This window comes from Megascapheus bottae, chromosome 7, assembly GCF_031878675.1.
Source record: "Megascapheus bottae isolate mThoBot1 chromosome 7, mThoBot2.hap1, whole genome shotgun sequence".
Lineage (NCBI taxonomy): Eukaryota > Metazoa > Chordata > Mammalia > Rodentia > Geomyidae > Megascapheus > Megascapheus bottae.
In genome coordinates, this window is record NC_143515.1 from 70,102,343 (window position 1) to 70,111,828 (window position 9,486).

The 9,486-nt window shown below is 36.9% G+C and overlaps 1 pseudogene; it reads left to right on the plus strand.

Moving 5' to 3' along the window:
* Positions 1-951: 951 nt before the first annotated feature.
* LOC150061038 (thymosin beta-15A pseudogene) lies at positions 952-1,092 on the plus strand (annotated as a pseudogene).
* Positions 1,093-9,486: the final 8,394 nt, after the last annotated feature.

The window sequence follows — 9,486 nt, forward strand, 5'->3', positions numbered from 1 at the left end:
ACCTTTAGTTCAAATGTGAACAGGCAATATTATAACTGATATGCCATTTAATGAGCCTGGGAATAGACAGGCAAAATGGTATGATAGTGATGATTTTATTTTGTGGAGATAATGGTGAATGAACTTGTTTCCTAGTGCCATTGTAATCATTATCTTTAATTTAGTGCCTTAAACCAAAGATTAAAATCCTTGGTGGGCATGGTGGCTCATGCCTGTAATTCTAGCTACACAGGAGGCTGAAATCATGATTCAAAGCTAGTCTGGGCACTAAAAACCCAGAAACACTTATCTCCAATTTAAAAAGTGTAAGTAGGGCTGTGGCTCAAGAGGAAGGGTGGTAACTTGAATGACGACCTCAGAGACAGTGCCCAGGCCCAGAGTTCAAGTCCCATGACCCCCACTACCCAAAAAACACATTCTTGGTGTGCTGGAAGACAGAGGTCTAAACTGGCTCATGGAGGTTCCATTTGTAAGAATTTCATGCCTTTCTAGCTTTTCCAGATTTTCTTATCTCTCCTTCCGTGTTTGAAGCCAATCTCACTGATTTCCCAACTCCTCCACACATTGGCCTCTGTTTTAATTTCCATTAGTCTTTGGTGATTTTTCTGTTTCCATCTTACAAAATCTTTATGGTTCTATTATGCCTACCCAGGATAATATCCTCATCTTTTTTGTATTTTAAATATTTTTATTGACATGAGTGAGTTTTTTTTAATTGTATTTTATTGTCAGGGTGATATATAGAGGAGTTATTGTTACATTCATCAGGTAGTGGGTACATTGCTTCTGTAATTGCATCTGCTTTGAACCTTTGACTAGTAAGAGTAACATGTTCATTAATTTTAGGGATTAAGATAAGAGTATCTTAGGGATGGACCCAACCTGCCCTGTGCCAGCGAATGCTCTAAGTCTGCTAAGGTTCTTGTGGGAGTCACCAGATGTCCAGTCAAGATGAGTGATAAGCTAGACATGTCCAAATTGGAGAAGTCTGACAGATCAAAACTGAAGAAAACTAATACTGAGGGGGAAAAAAACACCCTTCCTTCAAAGGAAACTATTTAGCAGGAGAAAGAATGTGTTCAAACATCCTAAAATGCAGAGTGTCTCTGGACATGCCCTGACATTCCTACTTTCAGACTCATTTCTGTACAGCTATGTGTTTGTAGAGATTTGAGGCACCTGTAAATGGTTTATCTCCTGCATTCCCTGGCTCTAAGTTCATCAGCAGCCAATGTCCCCTTAAATTTGCTTTTACAGTGAAATTTCAGATGGTAGATGGCATACTGTCAGTAATCTTACTATGGATGACTTTTGTGGGAGTAGTCCTTGTGCCCCCTAGAGTAAGGGAGTTTTAACCTACAATGGATGCCTTCTGCTCCATAATCATATTTTTGTAGCTTCTTAATTTTCATTTACAGTAAAACATTAAAAAATACACGAAAGAGTGTCTTAGGGATCATTATTCCACTGAATTACTAGAGTAAATAAAATTTTTGATGATAAAAATTGATTTTTATGGCAACTTTAAAGGCTTATCATGAATGAAATATCTGCTATGATGTCAATTTATTAAACTAAACATATAGATTTTTGTGGACTGAATATTTGTCACCCTCCATTTCTTTAATTATCCTTTAGACTGTACAGATAATTAGTGTTGAAACAATATTATTTGATGGACTTTGTTGGGTTATGATTTTAGACAATATTTTGCTTGTTGCTACCCCAACTGACTCTAGAGTTTCTCAGTGAGTAATTTTTGATGATTTATAACTTTATAATTAGATTAAATAACTGATATGTCTCAATGATATGCCCCTTTAAAACCTTATTAACAGTCTTGTTAGTGATCTAAATGCCTTTCTACACTTTACCTAGACTAGAAGAAAAATAATTCCTCATAGAATTGGCAGAATTCTATTGGAGAACCTTTGCCAGAGCCTAGAATTGTAAATTAGCCCTTCTGTTTCAAGGCATTAGCAGCTGTTATACTTAATTATTGATGTGATTGATAGTATTCATAGTAAGAAAGAAGTGAATGGGTTGGTGGTCGTTTTATTTAAAATCAATTCAAGGAATCCCAACCAACATAGATGGGTTGTTCAAATGTGGCTACAGGCCTGCTAAGGTTGGTGCTTTTGTTTTTATCTTTAAGCTCAGAAAGGTTGTGTAGTGTATCCTTTTCTGTTGAGCTAGACTGTAGTGAGCATAGTATTATTACTAAGTATTTTACAAGTGAAAATATATTTCTATTTAGTTTTATACTCTGAAAATTATTATTGTAAATAAAACCATTAAAACGAAATTTCATTACTAACAAGAAAAGCAACATAGAAATGTCAAGTTATAGAAAACTTTATAAGTAAATGGGTGAAGTACTATTTTAGAATCAGTTATAAACTTAGAAATATAATTACTTTCTTTTAAATAGTTTCCAGATTAAAAATATTGCCAATTTTTGAGTCATTGAATTGAAAGTAGAAGTAGAGTTTTCTTTATGATGCTATTTTCTACAATCAAAAAAAAAAACTAAAGCTAGAATAACTGAGAGGAATTCTTGTCTCTTCCATGCATCCTGGTCATTATCATAATCTGGGTTACCATGATGTATTACTTAAGCCCCTACAATAATGACAAAACTAAACATTTTACTTTGATCCTCTCAGTACACTATACATTATTACACTATATATAATAAAGTTGTGGGGCTTTTTCTATTATACAAACTTGCTTTAAAGGGTCCTGCCTTGTAGCCTATGTGATTAAGGCAGGAAATGGTAAAGTAAAAATAGTATTTTGTGGTCATATTAGCATCTTGGATGAGAGGAACTGCTTCAAAACTTGAAATGGCAGCTCATTTGCTTGATTTTATTTGGCAAGCTTGCAGAAAATTGAGACTGTAAGCTTGAGCAGACAGTGTTAATACATATCTGGAAAGAACAGAACCTCCCCAGCCCCTGTGTGTTTTATTAACAATCCAATGAATCTAGGGTCTCACATTGGACCCTCTGATGTTGAGAGCTGATACTCTGCAAAAGGTGAAATGAATGAGGTTTCTTTCCAAGTAATGGCTATCAAAATAAAATACTCAAGATTTTTTAAAACCTGGATACTATGAAGTTCACTATCAACTCTGCATCTTCTCAAGTTTCTGGCATCATTTTCCCCCAATGGTAAGTTCTTACTACACCTTAATTCAAGGAAGTTTTAGTATTTTCTTTCTAACATTGTAATTGGAACAATAAACATTCCAGAAATGCTAATATATGTTCATTTTGTTTCCCTGTAAGGCAGTGTCCAAAGTGTTGGTTTCTGTTTGGTTTATGTTCTCATATTGGAATGAGAGTGTACATATCACAAGAGTTGTTAGTCAAGATCAATGAAACTGGAGAAAAGGCACAGCCAATAACAGATCGGATCAACTTGGTTGCTTCTGGTAGCATTGAGAGGGCTCTCCCCTTTGAGAGACTGCAGAAGGAATATTGTCTAACCTCAGTCTTTGGAAGGTAGGTGGGAAAGAGCCAGAAATCTTCAAATCAGATTAACCACATGTGGACAAAATGCTCCATGCTGACCATGAAGATATGTATGAGTAGTCATGAATCTTGGTCATCGCTGTTGGGCTGAAGTTTTGTTTTTGATGTGAAATACTCTTGTCTTTGGGCCCCATCTCTGAAGAGATGTGACTTGTTAGTAAAGATCCACACTGTCCTTGAAATACAGCCTCTGTGTTTCCATCTCTGTGAGACCATCGAGCCTCCTTCTACTTTAGAGAACCACTGCTGCAAGGCAGCCTTCCTGCTCCTGGGGGTGATCACTTGGGTCAAAATTTCCTGCAGGCTTTTTGCTTTATTTCTTTTGCCAGTCCAGGGGCTTGAACTCGGGGCCTGAACGCTGTCCTTGGGCTTTCTCAAGGCTAGAGCTCTACCACTTGAGCTACGGCACCACTTCTAGTTTTTCTATGTATTTGGTACTGAGGACTCGAACCCCGGTCTTTGTGCATGCTACCACTCTTCCTCTAGGCCAAACTCCTGGCCTCCTGCAAGCTTTTTGCCAGTTGTTTTGATGGCAGAGCTAAGCTCTGGGGAGAGACTCCTAATCCAGTTGTTCCTGAACCTACACTCACAAAGATTCTTAGGGTGCCTAATAATGGAATTCATTGGATTGTTCTTTTCTGTCTGACACTAATTCCATGTGAAATGAGGGTCACATTAGCATTGTCCCCTGTCATGAGGCTAATGTGGGAGGAGACATAAGTCAAGGAACATGTACCTGTCCAAGTGTTTAGGCATGTTTAGGAACCTCCTGGTTTTGCTTACTTTTGAAAAGGGAGACACAAGTGACTCCATTCTGGATCTGATACCATCTCCTCTTATTTGAGCAGCTCTTCCCCACTGCCTCTGAATGGTCCCTCATAGGTCTGACACATCTGCATGAGTTGGTGTTTTTGCTCCTTGCTTAGACAAGGTGTCCTAGCAGGTCCAATTCCATGTGGGAGGGAAGTGACTGAAAGGTCATGTGAGAGTCTGTGCCAGTAAACCCTTTTGTTTCCATCTAAAGCAACAAGGAATTCAAGAGAAAGACTTGTCAAGCAGGGTCTACCTTGAACTTCTTAAGAATAAAAGTTAAGTTTGACCAGTGTATACTTGTATCAGTTATTTATCCCCCTGTAGATCTGATTGTAAGTATTGTAGAGGATGAAATTTAAATTATCCAAAGATATAACAGAGTCACTATGAAAGTTTTCAGTCAGTAACTGATTGAACTCTCCAATTATATGTATAATGTATATAGAACTTTAGGATACCAATTAAGATGGAACCATTACTGGTGTCAGTAATTACCATAAGATACACAAGGACACAAACCAGTTGAATGCTCTTTTCAGCTTAGTATTTAAGACAACTTAAACTTGGAAACAGAAATATTAGACAGCACGAAGTAGCATTTTAGTTTTGCATACTTATTGGAAAGGTCATCATATGGAGGGCATTGTTATGAACAAACTATTAAATGAAATTTGGTATAGTAACTACTTAGGTTTATGTCATTAAAAACTTGACAAGTTTACTTTCAGAGATGGACATAAAGAATTGGATACTGACATCAATTCATCAATCTTGACCTGGGTCGGGGGGATATTTAGCTTTTAAATCCCAGCTAATTAAATTAGATATTAACTTTTCTAAATTTATAAATAAGCTCTCTTATAAAATTCAAGACATATATCATCCACTACTTATTCATATCATATACTACTTAAATCATCTGTTTTTTTCTTAATTTCTTCCTTTTTCCATTTTGGGGCAAATATTTAAGACAAATCTTACTTTCCAAATTCTTAGCTAAAGGTAACTACTTTTTGTTTCCACCGTTTCTTTTCCAAAGCCTTTCTTATTAATTTCCCCTTTTGCCCTGCATCTCCTTTTCTTACTTTTTCCCAATAATTTGTACTTTTTTAAAAAAAAAGTCTTATAAAATCTCTGAATTCAAATAACATAGTTTTTTTAGTGTAATGTAATAATCCTTATTCAGATTTGTTAGCACCCAAATCAGATGACCCTTTTTGTAATTTGAAACTACCCATTTTTTTCTATTGCCCTGTTGATCCACATAAGTGTTGGTTATGGTGATGGTGATGACAGTCTTTTTTTTTTTTTAGTTTTTTAGCATAAAATTTAATGTTTCTGTATTTTCACACATAAAATTGAAAAAAAAAACCTTTACTTTATTCAATGAGTATGAGAAAGGTTCAATCTTTATACATTAAGATGAGATTATTTTGAACATGTTCATACACACACACACACACACACACACACACACACACACACACACACTTTTTTACAAAAGTGTTAAGGCAGGCTGAAGTTTTAAAATTGGTCATTGCATGATAGAACTACCTGGTCAGTACTAGAAAACCAGAGACAAAATACCACAAAACTTTTGCCAACAACAAACAGAATCGCCACTCTTAAACAAAGATAGGTTACCATGAATCAAATACCTTCAAAACAACTTCAACAACTGACCTTTGAACGCTGCCTCAGTGGGCATCACTCTCAAGGGTCTGCAGTGAGAATTGGGAGAGGGAGAGTGAACTAACTGGATTTTCAAGGAAAGGAGGAAGCACCTCTTCTAAATTATTTTCCATAGGAAGGTTTCGCAACCCCATTCTTACACAAAAAGAGGGAATTTTGACTTACAACAGGTCCTGAGGTTGCTAGGAGTTGATTTAGTTTTATGGTCTTTACAAAATCCCTTTTGTTAACCATGCATTATAAGAGGTTAGCCTTAACTCTCTTTTACACCTGTCTTTTTTTCTTTTTAATGAGAATGAAGGTACAGAAAGGCTCATTTGGGTTAGGAAGGTGGCAGTACAAAGGAAATATGTGAGCAATTGGATAGCTTCCATTATGGGAGAGATGGAAGGGAGGGGCTCTTGCAAGGGGGCCTTTTGCAGCCTCACTGGAAGAGTTGTACCTTGAGGGAGAATTTAGGAATCCATATCCTGAAATGAATAGAGAAAAGAATGAATTATTATATGAGGCCCATAGAGATATAAAAGAGGATGAGTTTGTTTTGTGTACACTGTTTGTCTACCTGGCTACCATTATGGAATTTTTGGTTGGAATAAGAGAGTCAGGCCCTTGAAGTAATGGAGAAGGACTAGTGTCTGTGTATGTGTCAGCCAGCTGTTATCACAGTGATAGGTTCCTTGGACACACTGTTGAAGGAGTCTTTGGCGGAAGCTAAAGAACACAGGCACACTAGTTCTAGTAGTTGAAGTGGGGGGGGATTCTAGGTCTGGCTCTACTAGGGGGTGAGAGCCTTGCTTCTGAGGACAGTCAAATTTCCAATGCATCATGAAGTGGTGAGGCTTAGAGGGTGACCATGGGTTTGGGTAAGCTCTTGTCCAGTGTCTATTTTTGCCACAACAGAAGCAGTCACCAAGAGGAATGGATGAGCCAAAGGCCCATTTAGGCATGGTCTGGCAAAGGAGTCTATTTGGGGGCTACTGTGAAGTGACCAAGAGAAAGCATTTGACTTTAGTAGCCTTCCTTTTGCTTGTATCCCATTTTATCCTGATTGTTCAATCTTGTTGGGGCATTTGGGGTAGAGGCAGGGCTGTCAACTTGTGGCTGTGGCTACATATACAAGACAAAGAAGGTTGTCTTGGGTTTTTGGAGGAGCTGATTGGGTTGGAAGCTTATACCCACTTGCTAACCATGTATTCTCCACATAGACCTGATGGGAACTGGGGAAATATCAACAGAGGTAGTTCATTTAGACAGGACAGTGTTACACAAGAGAATCTGCCCCACAGAGAGGAAGAAAAGATGCTCATGCATAGGCAATCAATGACCATTTGAGGCTTCATTGGAGATACTTATCATGCAATATTGTATGGTCAAAATTACTCAGGCAAATGATTGCCATGAGGCCGAATCTGAATGCAAAGGTGAACAAGGTTTTTGGTTTGAGATCTGGAGTTAAACCAAGGGCTATCAGCCTGTATGAACTGCTGGGACCCCAGGTCAGAGGGCAGACAAGAGCCAAGAACCTGCATTAGGGAGGGCATCCTGAATACTAAGTCTAGGCTGGGGAGAGACTTCTTGGTTTAGACAGTTGTAGTTCCCAAATTCCATCAACCAGAGGAGGTCCCTAGGACCCACCAGAGAAGAAGTTTCACACTCAAAGAGCCCCTGAAAAACTGGAGATCTTATCTTATAATACCCAAAGAAGACATGGACAGTGGTAGATGGCAGATATCAACTGGCAAATAACCTCTGATCTAAAGGTGCAAAGAAGAGTACAGTTGGGAGGAGAAGAGAGAAGAACCCAAAGATCTTACAGCTGAATGTATCAGTTGAATCAATATAAGACTATACCTAGGGTCCCTTATGTGGCAGTGAGGCAGAGCTGGCTCTGGGTCAGCTGCCATGTGGCTAATGCTGGAGTGATAGCCACAGACAGACTCACAAGGGGCAATGTGCACTTCCAGAAAGGGCCCAGGAGTGAGGGTTTTCCAAGAACTGGCCCTGGGTGGTGGGAAGTGTTGGTGGCAGCCAGTGATTCATGAAGGCAGCATTGAGTTATGAGAACCATGCAGTTTCCCATCAATGGTCACCAAAATGACCAAAGCATCCAAAATGAATCATGTAGTGAATCTTTCTTTCTTTTTCTCTCTCTCTTTCTTTCTTTCTCTTTTCTTTCTTTCTCCTTTCTTTCTTTCTCTTTTCTTTCTTTCTTTTTTCCTTTGAGTCAGATAATTTATATCTTATTAATATTTGATTCAGTATAAAAATTTCTATTTCACTAATAAACTTTTACTTCCACTAGTTATATTTTTTAATTGAAATATTTTATTAACACTGATATTTACATCATATTTCAAATGTCATATTTAACAAACAAGAATTTAAGAAAGGAATCTCTATATGCAATCACCGGTACATAAATTTTAGAACATAATTAAAATTAAGTGAGAGTTTTTATGTCATAGATACATATCAATCTATGTAACATAACATAATGTCTACAGAGTTTATATCCCATCATAGATTTTATGTCTATGTGGTTATATTTATATCTCTAAGTCTGTGTCAATAATCTTGTGTACTTGAACATTTTTATTAAATAATTTATTAACATTGATTTTTACATCATATTTCAAATGACGTGTTTAATAAACATGTATTCAAGAAGGGAATCTCTATATACAATCACTGACACTTAGATTTTAGAATATAATCAAATTTAGGCTGAGGGTTTGTATGTCATAGGTACATAATAATCTATGTAATAAAACATGTCTGTCTGTCTTCTTTCTTCTTTCTTTCTTTCTTTCTTTCTTTCTTTCTTTCTTTCTTTCTTTCTTTCTTTCTTTCTTTCTTTTTGCCAGTCTTGGATCTTGAACTCAGGGCCTGAGCACTGTCCTTGGGATTTCTTAAGGCTAGCATTCTATCACTTGAGCCACAATACCACCTCAGGCTTTTTTCTATGTATGTGGTACCAAGGAATGGAACCTGGTCTTCATGCATGCTAGGCAAGCACTCTACCATTAGGCCAAACTTCCAATCCCTTCTGGAAGTTTCTATGTCTAAGATGTTGGTAAAATTTTCTTATTGCCTTTTTAAATAACATTGGCTGCAAAATCAGTACCTTTTTCAAAACTATGGTTCATAGGTTGGCCTATTAAAATTTGTATAAATGATAAGGTACTTAAAACTTTTAGATTAGCTTAACTCAAAATTTTTTTGTTTTCAGGTATTTAAAATAAATATTTAAATAAAAACTTGGGAGAAAAATTCAAAACAAAGTAATGAGAGGAGGAGCAAAACCTAAAGAATAAGATAAATATTACTGCAATTTGAAAGCAGTAGGAATGAGTCTTATTTATGTAGTTATGATCCTCAAAATATTCTTGGTCTGAAAATGGTACAGTACAGGACAAAAAGGTGAAAAAGGTATTTTGTACAACTG